The following is a 22,861-nucleotide window of genomic DNA, read 5'->3' as shown; positions in this document are numbered from 1 at the left end:
TAAGCTGTTCCTAACTACAGTTAGTTCAATTTACAGCTGCTATTGAGATCTCACCGCGATCAACAAATTGTGTTCCGTAAACAATGGGGTGCTTCAAACGAATTCTTATCTTCATTTTATCATCGCATAACCTTTATGGTGTTCGAGAAAAATCTAAATTTGATTTCATACGACTGTTATTTCTTATATAATCAAAAACGAATGTTCTTAATTAGACTGGTGGGTTTTGGTTTCGTTCCTCATCAGTTAGTTAGTTTATAAGGGATTAACATGATTAATTTTCTGTTTCACCAATTCACCTCTCTCCAGGGTCGTCGGGGACCTTTTTTGGAGAAAAGAATCATTATTTTTGATGATAGTAGGCGGAATAAAGAGATTTGGAGTTTAGTTACGCAATGATATATTGTACTACTAAATTATCCAGTTAAAAATGACCATAAATATGTTATGCTCATATAAAAATAATTTAGCAAAAACCGCCAAATGTTATTTCCTGTCAGTGACATTACCACGATCATTAAATTTTCCTTTTTTAACTTAACTATTTAGTTTTCTGTTGTTAGCTATCATCCAATAACCACATAACCTCAAATCTGTGAAGAAAAAATTAAAACTTTGATGATCTCGATATGCGCACTAAAAGTTCTACGGATGTGACATCTACTAGTAGTAGATTATGGCCAAATTCCTCATAGGCCTGTTTGAATCTATATTTCTGTACTAATTAAATTAAGCTGAAGTGTATGTTTGTTTGAAGGCGCCGATCTCAAAAACCATTGGACCGATGTTTTGAAAATACTTTCACAGTTGAACTACATGAACTACATGCTATATTTACTACTACCTATAAATAACCATTGCCTATTTCATGATTACAAAATTATGTATTTGGGTCACATAACAAAATATCCCCATTAAAACATCTATACTTTTAAATGCGTGACACAAATTATTGCGAATTGCATCAATGAATGATACTCGAACGTTCCAGCAATTCATTCCACAGTCAATTTAAAGCAAATTGCAACAAAAGATGTTAGATACAGGCGAATAATTTCATTTGTTAGCAAAGTCCGTTAATTCGCGCTATCAGACGGACACGACCGGCCCTTGCTTATAAATTAGGGAGATTTGCGCTTATTACTGAACACCCTTCGAGCTCCAGATATATTGACGACATGGCAACACTAAGGACGTCTATTTGAATGACTGGAAACGACTTGTCAGTTTGAATGGAATGGATGATGGCCAGTGCTGTATAGAATGATGTAATTGGTCAGGGATGATCTTTTATTTCAAGTTCATTTATTAAGATTACTGCGTATGAGTGGCGTCTTTTGTACATACTTTGAAGGATGTGAATTAATATAGTTATTTTATCGTTTGCGTGCCGAATAAACGAAACCATTGCTTCGTTTGTGCACGAAATTGTGAATTTAAATAAATGTGCGCAGAATTTTCCTATTGAAAATAAACAAATTCGAAATTTCAAAAATAGTTTATGGAATCCAATCACGACTATGACGTCGCAATACTTGAAAATGGCGGAAAGAACGCGGAGAACGATTGTGCAGTATCGATTCAACCTCATTTATCAAAACACAATAATGAAAACTGAATCAGTAGATCAATGCAAGCCCTAGCTTCACGAAGCACAAAGACAAGATTTATTGAGAACATTTCAAACACGGAATAACCGATTAATTTTGTTGCTGATAACGATTTAATATTATAAGTAGGTACTAGAGGCGCAGAGGTAAGTAGGAAGTCGGGAGATAAATAGGGACTACTGTCGATTGAGTTGGTAGCTGTAAATTAAGTGCCTCCTTATCTTTCCTGCTACCCTGATCAAACATGCTAAATAAATAATGGTTAATTAAATACTGAATAAATTTCCTCTTTTTTTCTGCTGAAAGCAATTATATTGTTAAAATCCGCTCAGTGGTTTAAGTTAAAAGAGTAACAAATAGCCAAACATCCATTCCCTGAAACATTCTTTCGTGTTTATAATGAAAAATGAGAAGATTGGCAGTAAGTACATATTTTTGAACTAATTGTTTTACTAGCTAATATTGAAAACACGGACTTAAATTATTTATAATGTTTCATTAAGACATTTTATCTAAGATAACCGTTGATAATACAAATCGACACTCGTATGGAAATCAAAACCTACCAGGTTGCCTGGCAGAGTTGCTGTTCAGCAATAAGTCCGCCTTTTGTATAAAATATTAGTAAGTAATTTTACTAAGGTTTACTTTTTATTTTTGTACAATAAAGCATTTTAAATAATTAAATAAACTGATTAAGAAATTCTATTGCAAGTTGTGAGTCTGAAAAAAAACAAGTTAAAACATACGTTCTACAAGATACCAAGAACCCAGTAATTTAGTTCTCAACAGCTTAACATTTCCCGAAGGTTAAGGTTTCCACGAATATCAATTTATTTTTACCAGCAGCCCTAATTTCACAAGAGCCATACAGCCGCAAGGCATCTAAACTATAAATTGTTCATAGAAGCTAAAACCTATAATAAGTCGCCGATCTGATCGCCTCAAGAACTGCAGGCACTTTATTGCCTTGAACGAACTACTGAAAACTACGTGAGACTGCACGCCCAATGTGACCTCCTGCCGTTTATGCTATCCCGGTAAGTTGGTTTGATGGAATTTCATATGTTTTTAGAAACACCTACATAAAAGATAGCTTTCCGCCGTATCTATCTGTATGCAGATCTTTAAGATTACATATTATTACAATTGTTTTGAACTGAAGGTGTACCTTAGCGGCCTTTATTTTTTATGTCATAGTCGGCAACGGTGCTGGTGGGTCGTCTGATGGTAAGCGCTACCACCGCCCATGAACATTTGGAGAGGCGTAAGGTCGATTGCAGACCTTACGCCTCTACAAATAGATTACCGATTTCAAATTGGAATGGAATTTAATGGAAGGATTGAGAAAAGGAATAAAGGAAAGGACTAGGAAGGGTAATGAAAAGGATATGGGCCTCAGGCTCCCCACTCACCGAACGAAACACAGCAGTATACTATTTCACGCGGGTCTTTTGTGAGGATGTGGTACTTCCCCGGTGTGGGCTGGCCCATCGGCAAATCGTGCCGAAGCTTACTCAACTACCACATTCGATTACAAGTAATATAAAATTATTATTAAAATAAACAGTGGTGGCTCAGTGGTGAGGATATGGGACATAAAATCGACAAGTCGGGGTTCGAGAATAGGCGAGCGTGTAGAAAATAAATAGATTTTTGATATTTCAATACTGAATCGATATAACTTGTAACTCACACTTAACCTCAACTCTTTCTAAACACTATCTAATTTAGTTCCAGTATACAATGCAATTATGAGTCCTAGCAATAAAGCAACTAATCACATCAAGGAAATATTAACGATTAGGCGTACAGCGTACTCCAGTTAAACGAAATTGCTCTCAAAGATGCGGGATATTATTAACATCTCACGCAGGTGCGTGTCGGCTGCTATGTTTTCATAACTCACTGTTTAATTAATATACACTGTAAACTCAGTTTCTAATAGGCATTCTTGAACGCGAGGTTGTATTAAGGGCAACGCATCACTACTGTATTTGTATGTTATGGTTATTGTTTGAGGACCGAAATGCCACAATAAAACACTTTATCAATAACTAGCTGCGCCCCGCAGCTTTACCCGCGTAAGTCCGTATCCCGTAGGAAAATCGGGATAAAAAGTTGCCTATATGTTATTCCAGTTGTCCAGCTGTCTACGTACCAAATTTCAGTGCAATCGGTTCAGTAGTTTTTGCGTGAAAGAGCAACAAACACACACACATCCTTACAAACTTTCGCATTTATGATTAGTAGGATAGGATAGTCGGACATTCAATCTCGTGTTATTTTAAATTTGCATCAAAAATGTATGGAATATTTGTTTTACAAATACAGCAAGTTAAAGTATTTATTATCTTTGTCAATAGCACGGTAAGTGACAAATCAAAACAATCTATATACTTTTTAACAGACTTCCAAAAACGAAGAGAAGATTCTACGTTCGTCTGTATTTTTTAACAATAACCTATACTTTCCTATACTTTGTAACCGTCTCCATTTCAGTTTTAACATTGATCTACAAATGCTTGTCTTTCGAATATACCTAAGTTTCAATTCACCTGTACTATAGGAACATTTGCTATATAGTTCCAGTCGATTCACAGAATGGAATACGTCAGTCAATATAACTGAAAATTAATAGTAAAACTCAACAAGTGTGAGACAAGTCTCACAGCGTGAGTTCCTTGAGGTTTTTGAATGAATACAAGCATAATCAACATAACATATGTACATATTTTCATTCAAAATATAAACATAGAAAATGCCAAAAGTTGAATAGTCAACTTTATGTTTATAGTAGTAAGTTCTATGTTCTATGTTTATATTTATAGTAGTAGTAACAATACTGTGTTTATGGATGGAAATAAGCTTTCAATTTTGGAACGGAGTTGATTTTCTCGAAACTAGAAAAGCTTTGGAACTTATGACAAAACCGTAAGTCGTAAAAACTTTCGTAGTGGCAGGTGTTCAGTATCTCAGCTCCTAGTGTTCTAGATATTCTAGAATTACTACTGTGATTAAAAGCACCACCAGCCAGCCATACACTCCATTAATTTTTCTGCTAATTCCTTATTTTATTTATTACTAATATTGCAATTTATAGCAGAATGTAACATGCTGACGCCTCATAATACTTTAAATGAATATACTTTTGCTGCCAAGGACTTGCGCATTGGCGCGAAATTTAATACTATGACTCATATGAAGGATATATTATTTTTTTTGGCGCCAAATAGTACACGTTGATATATTTTTTGGCGCGAAATAAACAGACACAGATTATAAAAGAAAAAAAACTAAGTCGATTGGCTATTTCTCTATTATATATACTAACTAACAACACTTCTAGAAAATATTCACAATGCAAATTAATTATTTCTGCAAAAAAGGACACCGACGAGCAAGGTACCCCGTACCACTCCAGATTCTTAAATGACAAAAATTTAATATCATACATGTAAAGAATCACATAGATCGGTACAAAACCAAAAAAAAACTCTGTTTTTGGTAATGTTGGTTGAAAATGGAGCCTCAATGTATAATAATTATCACTACACAGTATAAAGTCGCTTTCTGCCAAATGTGTGTCTTGCGATTAGAACTTCAAATTGCGCAACAGATTGTGATAGTTTTTTTTAATAGATAGAGTGATTCAATAGGAAACTTTATATGTATATATAATGTATTATTGCATCCGTGCGAAGCCGGGGCGGATCTCTACTTAAGTATTAGAACAGTCTAGAAACAATTAAGGTCTATTACATGCAGCGGTGCCATAACGAAATGGTCTAAGTCCGACGCCCAGTAATTACATACTGTGCCCTCCTTTTTGTAAGAGGGGAGCTGAGTGGGAGGTGTTTGGGAGAAGTGGGGAGCGCAAATCATTTATTATTCTCATTTGTTAATTTCGAAAGTGAATAGCAGATCAAATATTGAATGGAATATATTAATTGATCATATCTGTATATTAGACAGAACTCTAAATAAATACCTATTTATTAAGAGTTCTGTGATATACTAGCTGTTGCCCGCAGCTTCGCCCGCGCGGTCTTAATAAATTTTCGTGGTACTAACTTTCGTCCCCTATTTTATCCCCTTGGGGGTGGAATTTATCAAAATCCTAGCGGATACCCACGCCCATTGCATCTATCTGCATGCTAAATTGGCAATTGGTGGCTTGCGCTGTGCGTTGATAGATCACTATGACAGTCAGTCGCCTTTGAGTTATATATATTTAGATTATTATAAAAGATAATTTAATGCGTTTAGTGTATTATTAAATAGGTAAGATGTCTATCCATTTGGAAGTTATTGCAACTGAAAACCTCTGCACTGCATTCATTTAAATTATTTTGTATAAAAATATCAATCAATACTTTTTAAATATACATTACTAGCCAGTTAATTTTCTAAATATTTCATATAATTAAAAGTGCGAACTTATACGAATATTCTTCACATATAGGTATTTCCTAGTTACAGAGTCACAAACTTTATTATTGCAATTTGGAAAAACGGTTGTCGTCAATAAATTTATTTATTATATGAATATATTTATATCCAAGATAATTAAAGTATTGAAAGCACTCTTTTTGCGGGTATGTACCAACCAAGCGGAGCAGGCTGAAGAATGATATAAAAAATATAAGCAAAAGAATAGATGTGTCATCTATTCATAAACTTTAATTACCCATAACATCATAAATTAATTTAACTCAAATAACAAATAAATCATTATATTTTATTTGAATTTATAATCTTCTTGCTTGTAAATACGTAAGATTTATGGTCATTGCAGTATTGGTAATAAGCTATATTAACATACAGTACGCATAATAACAGCCCATCAAGCGCTATCCATACAACCTCTGCCTATATGCCTCTACCAGGCCTAGAAATAGAGAAACGCTTTTGAAAAGTACCATTCATTTATTAAGGAGAAAGTTATTGATACCTTTTTGTAGATAATTTTATGATCTACAATTTTGGTCTGAAGTGATTTTATGATAAAACTTACCGTTTCGATGAAAATCATGAAAATATAGTTTTACCTTTTACCTAGCATAATTTTATACATCCAAGTAGCTACGAAGAAGAATTTGAATATTCTATTTTCAATTGTTTTGAACAATTTTTTTCTTTTTTTTTTTAATCTAATTTGACAGAACTAATAGCAAAATTATTTGAATTTCGAACGTTTTTTGGCATCATATTCGATTCCATTGGACATATAAACGCGCGAATATTTTGGTCATTCCTTGGAGCAATATTTTGATTATATTAAAGGTCAATGCCTCACATAAAAACAAATACACACACACACAAAAACCCTGAAGACACACAATTACATTGCTAATATACCTATACGTATACATAAGATAAATCACACTGTCATACTTGAACTCTTATCACCCACGTCACGTTGAAACAATTTATCACTAAAACACCAGAAAAGCCTAGGATTGCGCTAGAAATCTATCATGATATATTGCCCACGGTGCGCTTAAATCTTTATACAGAACCCATAAATAACATGTGTAGGTTAAATGAAGTGATAATATGCGAAACAATGGTGCGATTGCTGTTTGATTTACTAGTGATGGGATTGAATCGATAGTATTGCATCGATGTTTTATCCTACTTAATATTATAAATGCGAAAGTTTGTAAGGATGTGTGTGTGTTTGTTGCTCTTTCACGCAAAAACTACTGAACCGATTGCAATGAAATGTGGTACGAAGACAGCTGGACAACTGGAATAACATATAGGCAACTTTTTATCCCTATATTCTTTCGGGATACAGACTTACGCGGGTGAAACCGCGGGGCGCAGCTAGTTATCAAATAAAATTAGAAACCATCTTATGAGTACACAATAATTCGAAAATAAAAAAGCTTTTACGGTCTTAAAATGAGATTTACACTCACTCGACCAAATCAAAAAGTGATAAAAATGTTTACTAATTAAAATTTATTTTAAATGAACAGATAACGCTTAGAAGTCAGAATAGAATAAACACATTTAATCATGTAAAAATACGCATAAAAACAGCAAACGACGGGTGTAATCAATGAGCACTTAGCCAGTGCATTTACTTTTAATATATTATCTCAAATCTAACGTAAAAACTTGTTATTGAAGCCGAATGCAATCATATGGAACATCAATAGAAATATAAAATAATATAAAGCATTACTTAGCCACATTTACATCACGCGCAATTTAATTATGCAAATCGTTATCTTCTAACAACAATTACATCGACAGCTAATAAAAATACAATAGCCAAGTATCGATAGTCATCCGTCGACTACGACGCGTGGCTGAGCCATAACTCACTAGTGTTGTACCGAACGACATTTACAGAATCGACCAGTCATTAATGAACGTCGTCGACTTAAACCGGCCATATTGATGTGTCCATGTTTACGAACGCTTTAATCAAAGCCGATTGAATAACGATAGAAAAATGAATGCACGTTGAATTTCAAATGTCCTGACATTTAATAAGTAGGACAGGTAATGAATGATGGAGCCATTTATTAGTCTGGATTTACGTACTTGTTGAAATTAATCTATTTTGACTAATGTTATTTAATATTTGATCGGATTATTGCTTATAATTATTATTTATTGCATAATTATTTTCCTAATGGAAGGCGATTTCTTGTTATCTTCGGTAAGAGGACAAGGACCCTTTGTCACGTAAGCTACAAACACTTATATTAGTAATAGCTTTATATAAAGTTACGTGAATGTTATCTTTAAAAGATACATAGAATATAAATTGATAGTGACGGGGAGTGCATGAAAAACAATTAACTGGCAAGTAAGTTTTTTAAAAACAGATTTAGAAAAATAATTTTAGTACAGGCAACTCTAGTGCATAAGTAGAATAAAAAATGCAGATATGACAGTACAAAATAAAAACAAATTAATTGTAATTACACATTAATGTGTACATTTTCCAGAAAATGTTTACAAATATTACCTACCACCTTATAATTTACACCTTATATTACATCCATTCACTTGCACTGTAGTACACGGCTATAGAATTATTACTTTAAGTAATTATTTTTTTACAAAGTGAAACGTTATGCCACAAACAAAAACATTAAAGTAAATTAAAAAAAACATATTTTAATAAATATGTCAGTCACATATGACACATAGTTTAATTAAAGAACCGTTAAGCTAGCCAATCAAAATGTCGCTCACCCACGTTTAATGCAAAAGACATGTAAGATCATTTTGTTTTTCAACATCAAACGGTGAGCGCTTCAAGGTGCAAAACTATATTAATTAGAAAAAAACATAATGGAAAGCCAAGCCGCTTAAAGGCTTGCCCGCTCACAATAACTTATAATATCAGTAATAACAAACTAAATCTGTATCATAAAAGCAGTCTATTCGTAACGAGTATTAATTGGCATTAAATTACCGTTTTGTGAGGGCGACATAAATTGCAACGTATCTTAACCATTTTTGCTGGTAATTTCCTCGTCAATCGAAACCAGTTCCAGCCTAGAGCTACTGTTTCATCTCAATTTTCGAACGATAATACGCGATAAATAAGTCATCGTAATTTATAGCGATGTGAGACAATAGTCGATTATCGATAAGTGTAGGAAGTTGCGTGCTGCACTATTACTTCATTTTAATGGCCATCAATTCGTGTTTTTCATAAAATCGCTGAGCTTTAAGTATATACTGAAGTGAACTTTAACAATCGCAGCACATTTTTACTTGGGCCAAAGTCAAGAGTTGCTGACGCTAAGTTGAGTAAAAAAAAAAATTTTGTTACGTTCGGGTCGTGCACTATTCGGCATTAATTGGATCAGCTCGCAACGGAGAAGATACCATACCCCTGTAGAATATAGGCATGAAATAGAAGCATGGAAATGCTTCTGTTTTTCGTGCGGTGGGTCCGTTAGGGCAATCGGTTGTAAATGCGTTTATTTTTACTTTTTTTATAGTGGCGAAATCTTGCATAGATATCCACGGCACCCGGGGAAGAGGTCGTGGGTTATGTCAGATTCCTGCCGACTAAAACCCCACTGTGTTTCGTCTAGTCGCATAAGTGAAGGGGCAACGAGTACTTGTTAGATTTATCCGCGACCCCCTCGGCGCATTTATTTTTCCTACCTCTACCTCTTCAAATGCTCATGGGCGCAGGGGATCGCTTACCATCATGGAAACCAGCTCGATTGTCCGCTCTTACCAGTTTTAACAGTTTCCTGTTGATATAATACGACTATAGTAATTTTTATTTATTATTTTAAATTTAGAGTTACTATGAGAATTATATTACTCGTAATTGTCAAAATAACATACATAAAGCAACATACTACTTGTTAATTAATAAATAAATAATGAACAATGAAAAATCATACGGAGTATTTGACATCTTATTAAAGTACTTATATCCTTTCACTAGTAATACATGGAAAACTTAACGATATCTATTGAAATTTCGTTCAATACGTTATTTATGAAACTCATAACCTATCTCTATAAATTGTCAGAAGCAAATCTGTCATTTTTATATGTACGCAATAAATAAAAGCTAAGTAAATAATAAATAAATATGAATCATGATGGCAAGCGTTAACGCCAGCACAGTCCTTCATTACAAGTTCTGTATTCAACTAGATCCCAGAGTATTCATATGTATTCGAGATTTCGCTTACTTTGAAAATATTTACGACTCGACGTGATAATGCCGCCATAAATAAAATCAGATGAGTTACAACGCTGGTTATATATGACGTATGTACACGACGCCAGTTCCTTTGGCAAGTACAATAAGTGTTGAGCATAGACAATTTCTCTACGGTGAAATTGTGCGTGGCACAGAGTAAATACATATTTATGATCTGTGACGTTTGCATTCCAGAATATGGTCGAATTTGAAATTTCGTCGGTTTTAAAATGTTCGTGATTTTTTTTGTGAATATATTATAATTTTGTTTATAATGATTTATAATTAGTAACTATAGCTAATAAAATATTAATTTAACTTATTTATTAGACTTTAGAAATCATATTTTTGATAGAAAAGAGTCAATAAACATAAATTAGAAGTAATTGCAATCCCGGTTCCTCACACAAAATCTTAAACCGCTATCTCTTTTATCATGATGATATTCAAAGCGTAAAAGTCATTTTCTATCCAGAGACGTGATAATGCTCCTATAAATTTATAGAAATGAGTAATGTAGGAGCCAAACAATGCAGATCTTATCTAAGTTATATTTTAAGATGCTTTCAGGCACAAAATCTACAAGGAAAGCTTCTTTATTTAGAGCGCTAGCAAATTTTTATGCTCAATTTTATTTATATTCTTCTTTTATCGTTTTTGCGCCTAATTTACGTACAATCAGATTACTTTATACGTTTATACACATAAAAAAATACATACATATTAAACAGGTATTAGTTTATACAAAGGGTAACTACATTTTCATTAAATCTAGAGAATAGAAAAAAAGTGGAAAACATGCAAAGAAAGTATATAAAACAAACAAACAAACGCAGATCATTAATTTTACAAGGTTTTTACGTAACTAGAGATTCAGCGAAATTACTTTTAATATACTCTTATACAGTATATTATATGACCGCCTCCTTGGTACAGTGGTTAACGCCTGAGTGTAGAACCGAGGGGTCCTGAGTTCAATTCCCGGTGGGGACGTACATAAAAAAAACATGTCTCGGTCTGGCAGGACACAGAAGGCTGATAACCTACTTGTCCCTAAAGAAAAATCGATCAGTGAAACAGATGTACATCATCTGCCCCATACCCCACTAGGGGACACGGGACTTCACTTTTTTATACAGTATATTAATAATAGTTACAAACTCAAACTTAAACATTTATTCATTCAACTAGACTTCTTATTGCACTGAAGCACTTTTGAATCGTCATATTACACAGTTATAACATTTACCACAGGTTCGGAAGGCAGTTCCTATAGAGAAGAGCCGGCAAGAAACTCTGTCGTTCCTCTTTTAAAGTAATATAAATTTTACATTTTAATTCTATATAATATGTACATAATAACAATGATGCCAATGAACTGACCAGTGGTTCTTAAGCGACAACATTCCGTGGATGTTGTTATATATGTATATGTTGGATAATAGGGGTGCTATTCTCCACTATTTTTCATTCAATCCTTGTATTATCTAAGACTTTATACACATTGTCTGATATATAATTTTTCCCATGATTCTTTTATCATTACCGAGGCTACGAGAAAAACTTCCCTATACATAGCATTCGTTAGAACTTACCCACATGCACTCTACTTAAAACGAATGCCAGATGATTATAATTTTTTATCCCCTATTTACACTACAAAGTATACAATCACCTGAGCAATAGCATTATAGTGCTTATACCACTGTCTAGATATATCTAGACAGTAGTATAAGCACTATAATTACCACCCACAGTACTGAGCACAATCAGAACGCAAACATCCTCCAATAAAAACTATCGCGTGTAAAGTATTAATTTAAACAAAAAGAGTATAACGAAGTAATTCTAAAGGTTAAATAGATAAATGCATAATTTAAATAAGATTACTGGCTATGCACGTTACAAATATGTCATTTCACAGGTTCCTTGATAATGATGTTAGGTTAGTTCTTGTTTATAAGTGCGCTGTGCTGATGGCTTAATTGTTTACTAGAAAACGTATGTATTATTTATTTGTTATATATTTAAAGTCAATTAGAATAGAAATTATGTGGACGCTGTGTTGTGTTCGGTGAATGTTCATGGGCGGTGGTAGCGCTTACCATCAAGACTCACCAATCCTTTGCCATGATGATAAAAGAGTAGAAATCACTTACCTAAGACTGGACCTTGGGTGCTACTAGTGTTAGATTTTATTTAAACACATAGAAATGTATGTGTGTACATGTTTGTATCGTTTATGTTTGTCCTTTAAAAATAAAAGTTAATTGTCACGTATACTTGACCCTTAGTTTTACAAATAGTCAAGTTTCGTAACTTAAAATACATAAAACAATGTTGAAAGTAAGCGATGTAAGCCCGTTACTATGAAATAATTAAAAAAAAGTTAATAATTACTGTAAACACGACGGTTAACTTTCTGTTAAACCCTTTACATTGATCCGTTCTAATTGTTACTACAGTTGCGGTTAAGGTGAAATTCAGTTGAATTTAACACCTTATGTAATTAGATATGAAATTACAATGAGGAATACACATTATTTTCACGAATTGGGCCAGCTCGCACCGGGGAAGTACCACACCCCCACAGAAGACCGGCGTGAAATAGCATTCTGCTGTGTTTCGTTCGGTGAGTGGGGGAGCCGAAGGCCCATATCCTTTTCCTTACCCTTCACAGTCCTTTCCTTTATTCCTCTCGCCAATCCTTCCTTAATCCCTTCCCAAAAGTCGGCAATCCATTTGTAGAGGCGTAAGGTTTGCAATGGACCTTATGTCTCTATAAATGTTCATGGGCAGTGGTAGCGCTTACCATCAGACGACCCACCAGCTCCATTGCTGACTGTGACATAAAATATATAATATATATATATATATATATATATATATATATATATATATATATATATATATATATATATATAACGTATTGAATGAATTGAAATGCACTTGCGTTAATTGGAAGTTAATACGAATGTATCTCTGCCTGTTTGCCTCTTCTTCACGCGTAAACTACTGAACCATTAGTTGATTTTAATGATATTTGGTACAAAGAGGATAAATAATTTTATCCCGAAATCTCAAGCTATGCGGAAAGAACATCGGACTGTGAAATATTCCTCCTTTCAGTTTTTTCAATGTCGTTATCGACTCAAAACTATAGTAAAAAAATAAACTTTATTGCTTTATATACTCACAATAATGTATTCGCATTGAATTAAGTAATAGATACATGATAACATATAAATTTTTCTCATATAAATAACACTTTTAATACTGTTAAAACTTGATTATAAATTTTTATTATTATCATCTGCCTTTCCAATACTTTATTCACATATTTTAGCCGTGACCACCAGCTGAATAATGTTTACAATAATATCTGGTCAAGTGTGTGTTGGGCCATCCGTAGTTTTACTCGATAAAGAAACAAAAATGAGATATAACTGACCCCTAGCGCCATCTATCGACATTTCTATGCAATTGTTAAAAATTTGCGAGAAAAATACATTTGTTCGACTATTTAGTAATCTGTGGTAAACTTTTTAAGCACAAAATTTCCTATATAAAAATATCATTTCACTTTCCATATTGAGATACCCCACCCTACCCTTCGTTACCATACTATCTTCTCTTTTTATGTTTGCTTGAATGCCAAATTACAAATTTTGTAGTTTTTGAGGTGAACCACGGACAGATTAACAGACAAGGCGAAATTATAAGGGTCCCTTGTTACTATGGAAAATAAGGTTATTCAATTAAAAATAAACAAAGTAAGAAGTTACAGACTAAATAAGTAAATGGGTAAAACAACTCATATTTTTTACTCTGTGACGTAAGGATAACTATTCAAGCTACTGTATATGCAAAATAATAAATTATTCCTAGATGCGTTTTTTCATTAGAACTATGTTATAAATAAAAATTATAATTTTACCGCGTAGTGCTCGGACATTTGCATTGAATGGTTTTTAATTAATTTATATTTTTCTTAACCACAACTCTAATATATTATTGAACATACGACGCAACCCATTACTTATAAAGATAAAGTGACTCCCTTTTAAATCTAACACCTGGTAAAATTGATACTTTTCAATTTATTAGCAATATGTTAATGTTAGAAGCTTATTAAAAGCAACATTAAATAAATATTGTGACTGTAATTTTCAAAGCATCAAAGCTTTTTTTTTCCTCTTCAGAAATTGATAATGAAAAATAGCGCTAAGAATATTTTTATCTACTCTATATAACAGGTGGTAGATACTCTTTAGATATTTCGTCGAGAAACATCATAGTATGTATGTGTCATAGTAGAATATAAAAGAATACAATTATATAATAGCTAGATACATATTATGACCCGTATTGAATTGTTCAACAAAGAACCTAAACAAGGAATGTTATATTAGGTAATAGAATTCCTAGTGAACTTGTAAATACTATAAGCTGTTACGAATAAGCAAATTTACACATAGGGCGTTTATTTTTGCCCTCTTCAACAGTCCCCTTAAGGAGCGTGAAGTATCTATAATTAAAAGGTAATAGCAGAAGCACTCTGTTCTAACAACTTGTACATAGCATTACGTCTGACATTCCCCGTGCACGACTTTTTGAGGGAGAATTTTTACGTAAAAAAACCCGCGTGGGGGAAATGATTGTCGTATACGAAAATTGCTTACTGCAATTATTTGCTACTGGTTTTACCGTAGGCAATGGTAAAAAACGACGAATGTGTTAAACTACATATTCAGTTGAGCAAAAACGTTGGGGCGTACGTATTTATGCAGTTGGTGGGAATAATACTAGCAATTGCCTCTTTAATTTCGTAACTGTTACTTGGAATTTCTTCATTCACTACATCGGCGATTTGTTACCAATATACAATAACTCAGTTATTAAACAAATTGTGTATTTCCAACGTTAATCAAATAATTTTGCAGTCAATGTTGCACAATCTTATTATAGTTATACATCTAGTAGTAGTATCTCAATTATAATAATTTACCACAACTTTACCAAAATGAGTTACGTAAACGCACCGCAAATCAAACGGTAAAATTTTCAATTCCCTTAAAAGTACAGTAGTTGAAATATCACATAAAGAGCAGACAGTCCACGTGGACGACCACCACCGCACACCAAACCTACACAAGAGGTCCTTGTTTTAAAAACATTCTGCACATGGAGCGTCAAGAGCAATTAAATGGTATAATCGATGATACATTAAATTCAGTATGCGATTAACGCGTTTCCACTGACATTCCCTGTGGCTATTTCACAGTTTCATTGTGGGCACCTTCAGTTTTTGTGTGCCGTAACACTTGAGTAAGTATCGGGTGCAATTAGCAATGGTAAGATGGATGGCTCACAGGCAAATTATAAAGAATTGCTGTCTCACAATTACGTAGCATGCCCATATTGAGCTCGTCGTCTTAATGTGTTGTTCTCTGGGCGATTATGAAACCCGTTAGTTATTTCGATGCGTGAAAAAGTTCAGTTATTTTGAATTTCAGAAACAAGTCTCTGTTATTTAACAACCTTTTTATTATGGCTAACTAATACTACAATATTTTATTAAACCTATCGTAATTAATGTACGCAGTAAAATCTAGCAGCAGTATAAAAAACGCAAACGAAAGCTGTCAGAATTAGAAGTCAGAAGAACAAAATGCAGAGACTTATGGAAATACTTGGGAACTGAACACCAGCTGGATATAAATCAATCCATACTAAATGGAGAATGTTTTTTCGCACTGGAATTCTAGACATTTCCATACGTCGACAGACCAACGTTTTAGATGACAGCGACTTGACTGTGAAGGATGGGGGAGCTATTAATTTTTGACATCTCACTTTGATTGATGAGTGATATGCTTTGCATACAAACCAGATTACTGGAACTTCGTATAGGTGTAAATACGTGCTTGAAAATGTATCTGTTTAGATATGTACCTATAAAGTTAATATTTTTAGTATTTATTATGTTATTTTTGCTGCGCCCTGCGTTTTCACCCGCGTAAGTCCGAATCCCGTAGAAATATCGGGATAAAAAGTTGCCTATATGTTATTCCAGTTGTCCAGCTGTCTACGTAGCAAATTTCATTGCTATCGATTCTGTAGTTTTTGCGTGAAAGAGCAACAAACACACACACATAATTACAAACTTTCGCATTTATAATATTAGTAGGATAGGATTAGTAGGATGGTAAGCATCCACCACTGCCCTAAATAGTCATATTTAGGGATATGCCTTTGCTAATGTACAGCTTGTGCGGCAAAAAGGATAAAAAAGGATCGACGACAAAAATATAAGTGGGACTAGGAAAGAAGTAGGGAACTAGGAAGGAAGGAAAAGGATACGGCTCCGGTTTCCCCTCTCACAAATTGAAACACAGTAGCATGCTACTGTCACAGCTAGCCTTGGTATCTGCCCTGGAACCAGCCAATTATAAGCAGACAATATATCTTCATAATAAAATGTTGTGTCTTAGGGAATGTGGGTACCTAATGTTTCAGTTAGAGTATTTGATATAATATAATATGTCATTGAAAAGTAAAAGTGGGTTCAAATGCTTTTAGGATACGTCCATTCAGAGAGGAGCGGCATAACATGACGCAAATAGCAACACTGTCGGGGCAGCACGTGGCACGTTAGTGACGAATACAATTTCTGTTGCGTAATCTATACATGCATTCATACATATTAAATTGTAGTGTTTGTTTATAATATTGAAATAACGGTTTTTAACTACGTGTATATAAATATGTATACGGTTCACACGTCAAAATAACATTTTTGACCGATTCTGATGAGACATTTACTAGCAGATAGCTGATTGAGGAAAAACTTAGGTTACTTTTTTTAATATTCCCAAAGGAACATTTGGATTCAAAGGAAATACTCGTGGGTTAAACTGCGGGACGCTGCTGGTTTCCCATATCGTAACAGTGTTTGAACCAGATTATAATTTGTTAAAGTATTTCCACAGATTAGCGCAAGAAACTTATCAAATCTTTTTTGTACTGACAACGACGCTAGGAATTTTCTAAGATTCAAATTATAATTTACTGGGAAATATCACATCACGTTATCACGCACATCCCACCAATTAAATGTTAAAATTGAACCGAACGAAATACGATCGCATGCCGCCGCTATGGGAAATAATTATTTTTAATGTATTCTGTTTGCATATTTCACACGACTCTATAATTCTTCGAATTTTAGAAATAGGGAAATATTGAATTATAGTATTGATAAGTGAACGCTCGTATTTTGTTTTTTCTTTAAAAAATGTTTTGTCTAGAAATTAAATACTTTTTAACGGATTTTAAACGCGATTTATTCATTATATTATTAACCCGACGTTTCGAACACTTTACAGCGAGCGTGGTGGTAAATGTATATATAATACTCGCGTAAAATCAAACACAAGAAAATACTAAATTTTGTGTCCGCAAAATTTCTGATCTATCTTTTTTTTTATCACATTATAATCCATAGATTGGTTGTGTAGATAGTTTGTACAAAACTTATAATTAGGTTAGTTCCCGAAATCCAATTGAAATAATTGTTCATATTATTATCAATTATTGCTCAACGTCCATGTCGCCAGAATGATAATTATCCTTCCTTTGTAGTTGTTTTTAATATATTGAATGTATTACGCAACTAAATGTTGTCAATTAATATTAATTAATATTAGCTTAAATGTTTTTAACCAGAGCAATGAGTCATAATATGACATTTTATTGCATTTTACCATTTATATATAGATAAAAGGCACAATAAATTGCTAAAACTGGTTAAGACTGATGAATCCAACAATAATTAATAATTATTACAATAATTTATATAATTTAAACAAGTAGCACTAAATATTTTTTATACTGTAAATGTGAAGCGACTAACGACCATAATAGGAGGCCAAACCATTCTCTTATACCATTAATTATTCGCTAAAAAGCTGACCAGAACAGTTTATTTATATAAGTGTCTTTGAGTAATTACTTCACAAGTTACAGTTGTCAACAAATTATCTTGAAATATCAATGCATATCAATTAGCGGAGCGGCGCGTATGTCATTTATATTTTCTTTTTTTCCCGCCAACCTTTGTTGCCATAGTAATAACATAACTTGTAATGACACATTGAATAATGTTTTTTTTTTGGGAAATGCTGGCTGCAAAGAATTTGTTCTACGGCGGTCGCTTTATGTGTTTTATCTGTATGATAATGTGTTTGTATAATAATTACAGATAATAAAAATTTACAGTTGCGATAGCATTTAGTAACATTGTGGGTGCGCGAGTCAATGTTAAGTGGAACTCGGGATTTGATATATCTGACATAATTTAAATTGGTAATGATTATTTTCATAGGATTTTAGTGCTTTAAAATGTATGTATTTCAGTATTGTCAGAAATTCAGCCTCGTTACAAAAAGAGGGGTGCTATTTCTGTCTGTGGCATCGTAGCTCTGTAACGGATGGATCTAATTTGATACGGTTTTTTGTTTAAAAATTACCTTGCCGTGGTTTTAAGCTTTTGATGAAAATCGGACAAAATTGGCGGTCGCCACAAATGTCGGAATAAATATTTTATTAAGAACTCTCTTAATGTGGATATCAAATGAAAGGAGCTGACTAGTAAAATAGTATACATTATATTTTCTTGTGTTTGATTTTACCCGAGTATTATATATTTAGAAATTAAAAACTTTTTAAAGGAATTTTAAACGCGATTTATTCATTATATTATTAACCCGACGTTTCGAACACTTTACAGCGAGCGTTTTCATTATCAGTCTCCCGCACTTAAATTTAATTATATGCAACACAGCCTTCTTGTAGTTAGTTCGTCTTTACTTTACTGTCACTTTATATTAAATTTATTTAAAGTAAAAATAATAAAGTTTACTTCATATTCAACTTGCGAAATTGCTTCATCCGATGAGCTAAAGCTACTCTAAAGATACTGATCTACCCGCGGCTTCGCTCATGAAAATAAAAGTATTAACTTAATTGCAAGAGCGTGAGATAAAATTTATTTGATAATGTTATAAAATCTACTACTGTTATCCCTACTTAAGTAAAATAAATACTAAAAGTATTTGAAACTTTTTAATTACACATCGGTTGAAATCGTACTAATATTGTAAATGCGAAAGTTTCTAAGGCTGTCTGTGTGTTTGTTGCTCTTTCACGCAAATACTACAGAACCGATCGCAACGAAGTCTGGTACGTTTACAGCTAGACAACTTAACATATAAGCAACTTTTTATCTCGATATTCCTACGGGATACGGACTTACGCGAGTAAAACCGCGGGGCATAGATAGTAAGTGTATAAAGTTTGAACTAAATCTGTCCGTTTAAAGTTGAAACCGAGGTGAAAATCGAGTTTAAAGGAGTCAGTTAAATGCAAAAATTTCAGTTGAATATAGCATTTTTAGATAAACATAAGATACTGAAACCACTTAAATATTGCTTTACTTAACTGTTAACATGTACTTTTAAATTATTTATGTTCGTCTAGATTGATCTAATATTTATCTATAATAACTCAATTTTCAATACATTTAGCTATTCATAACTACTCCGTAACTAGCTATTCACAACAGTTATAACTTAAACTAAATTAACTGTAAATGAACACACAAACAGTTGAACAAAAAGTTATTTGTTTTCTAAATAGGTGAGTTTTGTTTTCAACACAATATTTTTTGCTTCCTTGCTGTTCGTTGGTTCAATGAGACAAATGCATAAATTAAATATTATTACATACATTACTAATTAGATATTTTCAACCGACTTCACAAAAAGGAGGTTATTAATTCGACTGCGCTTTTTGTGTTTGTTAGCTTATTTTTCACTGGGTGAACCATTTTTTATGACTCTGATGATGTTGCCTACCATGAAGCCCCAATTCAGTTACCAGTTCTGACAATTTGAACGCGGATCAGTTTTTTGATAAAACACATTTACACTATTTTTCAGCCGATATCATCATTTACGACGTCGGTTCAAAATCTTATAAAATATTTTGTCCATGCAGTTTGTTTTTTTTTTATATTGTTACAAAAACATTTGGCAATAGACAGTATGTATAGACCGATATTTAGAAACACTTACCTAATCCTACTAATATTATAAATCCGAAAGTTTGTAAAGGATGTGTGTGTGTTTGTTGCTCTTTCACGCAAAAGCTACGGGACCGATTGCAATGAAATTTGGTACGTAATCAGCTGGACAATTGGAATAACATATAGGCAACTTATACCGATATTCTTACGGCATATAGAATAACGCGTGAAACCGCGGAGCGCAGCTAGTAACTTATAAAAATAAAAGCCTTTAGACGAATTTCTAACCCTGTTTTAACCGTGACAGTTATTTATAATCTTAATATATATACATTACGTATCACGTTGTTTGTCCGCGATTGACTTATAAACTACTTGACCGATTTTAATCAAATTTGCACATCATGTACAGTTTTATCCAACGCAAAAGATAGGATAGTTTATATTATTTCAATTAGTATAAATGAATACCCGGGCGGAGCCAGGACGTCCAGCTAGTTTAAAAATAATGTTTAATTTCTTACCGTAAAACCAGTTATAATTCCAGCTAGTAATTTTCGAATACGACAGACGTTTTACCTACGGGTTTTTTACGTCAAAGTTCTCCCTCAAAAAGTTGTGCGCGTGGAATGTATCCGACATTCCCTGTGCTCTGTACAACTTGTTAGAATTAAATGTGTCTGCTATTACCTTTTAATTAGAGATACTTGACGCTCTTTAACCGGACATTTCAAGAGGGCAAAAATAAACACGTCATAAGTGTTAATCCTACTAATCGTACTAATCCTACTTAATATTATAAATGCGAAAGTTTGTAAGGATATGTGTGTGTTTGTTGCTCTTTCACGCAAAAACCACTGAACCGATTGCAAGGAAATTTGGTTGACTTACGCGGGTGAAACCGCGGGGCGCAGCTAGTTCATTATATTCGTAGCATAGCTGCTAGCTGCGGGTCATTCTGTATTCTAATTACTATTAAAATTGTATTCCTAGTAGCATATAATCTAGTGTGTTCTCAGTAAGAACGCAGAAGATTTCAGTGAGCAGTGGTGGGTCAGTGGTCACCCAGATTTTAATCGAAAACTCGGCGTACTGTCGGAGTACTAAGATCAATCAAGCGCGTGTGAATTATAAATTGATTGTTTCATTTATCTGCACATTATCCTCATCAACATTGCTCGAAACGGAAAATGGCATGTCCAATCATTAAAAGTCGTCACTCTGCCAACTTGGATACATGCGTGTGCTGATGATGATGCCTGTACAAATTAAGTTTTTTATACAGCAATATTAAAATGGTAATAAGTTATCTTATATTTTTCTAAAAATGCCCGCTATATCCGACACTTATTTTAACACAATTTCGACTGTTTGTGTGTTCATTTATAGTTAATTAAGTTTAATCTTTAACTGTTTACGGTGTAGATTTCAATAACTAGATGTATTGAACATTGAGTTATATATGTATATATATAAGATTATAGACTGTTTTTGTTTCCAGAGACTAGAGGGTCGGTGCATAGATGCGGGAAAAATATGGTAATGAACGTCTCATATTTCTACATTTTAATTAATGAAACTGTTTATCATGACCTTATATGGGATTTTACGCACCAAAACACCTGTTTTGCATCTGACTGTTAAAAAAAAGGTGTGTGTGCGATTTACACACGATAGAAGTGAAACTTCAGTAAATCGAGAAAAGAATGAGATGAATATATGTAACAAGGGTAGGATAATTACAAAGTTTATTGGTTTAACAAAGAGGAGAGACCGTTAATATAAAACAGTATGTATATTTCTGTCTCATTCTTTGCCGGCTTCATTCTATACATTTTTGTATTTATGTCTCTTACCTGTCGATTTTTCCGTTGCATCAGGTTTGAAATCACAACGATTCTAAAGGCGTTTCACTTCAACAATTCAGGCTCTTATCGAGACATCATTTTAATGTTTTAAATGTAACAAAATATATACAAATATATATATACCTAATAATATTACAGCTTAACTTAAAAACTGTATCTTGGAGTTAAATTTTGTAAAATTTTAATCAAAATTAATTTTATTTCAAAACATATGAAAATGAATGTCAAAGCTAAATCAAAATAACTTATGCGTTGAGGTTGTAAAAGCAAACTTTTTTAACGACTGCTGTTTATTTTATTATATTAAAAATAATGTCTCATATTTTATTATATTATAAATAATTTAAATGTAGTCTCACTTAACGCCTGATTTTATTAATAGTCAGATGCAAAACAGGTGTTTCGGTACGTAAAATCCCATATAAGGTAATGATAAACAGTTTAATTAATTAAAATGTAGAAATATGAGACGTTCATTACCATATTTTTCCCGCCACTATGCACCGACCCTCTAGTCTCTGGCAACAAAAACAGTCTATAATCTATCGCGCCAATTGACACGTTGATTTTATTATATCATAATTATGACAGT

Source organism: Zerene cesonia, chromosome 15 (assembly GCF_012273895.1).
Source record: "Zerene cesonia ecotype Mississippi chromosome 15, Zerene_cesonia_1.1, whole genome shotgun sequence".
In the NCBI taxonomy this organism is placed as follows: domain Eukaryota; kingdom Metazoa; phylum Arthropoda; class Insecta; order Lepidoptera; family Pieridae; genus Zerene; species Zerene cesonia.
This window is presented reverse-complemented; position numbering follows the sequence as displayed.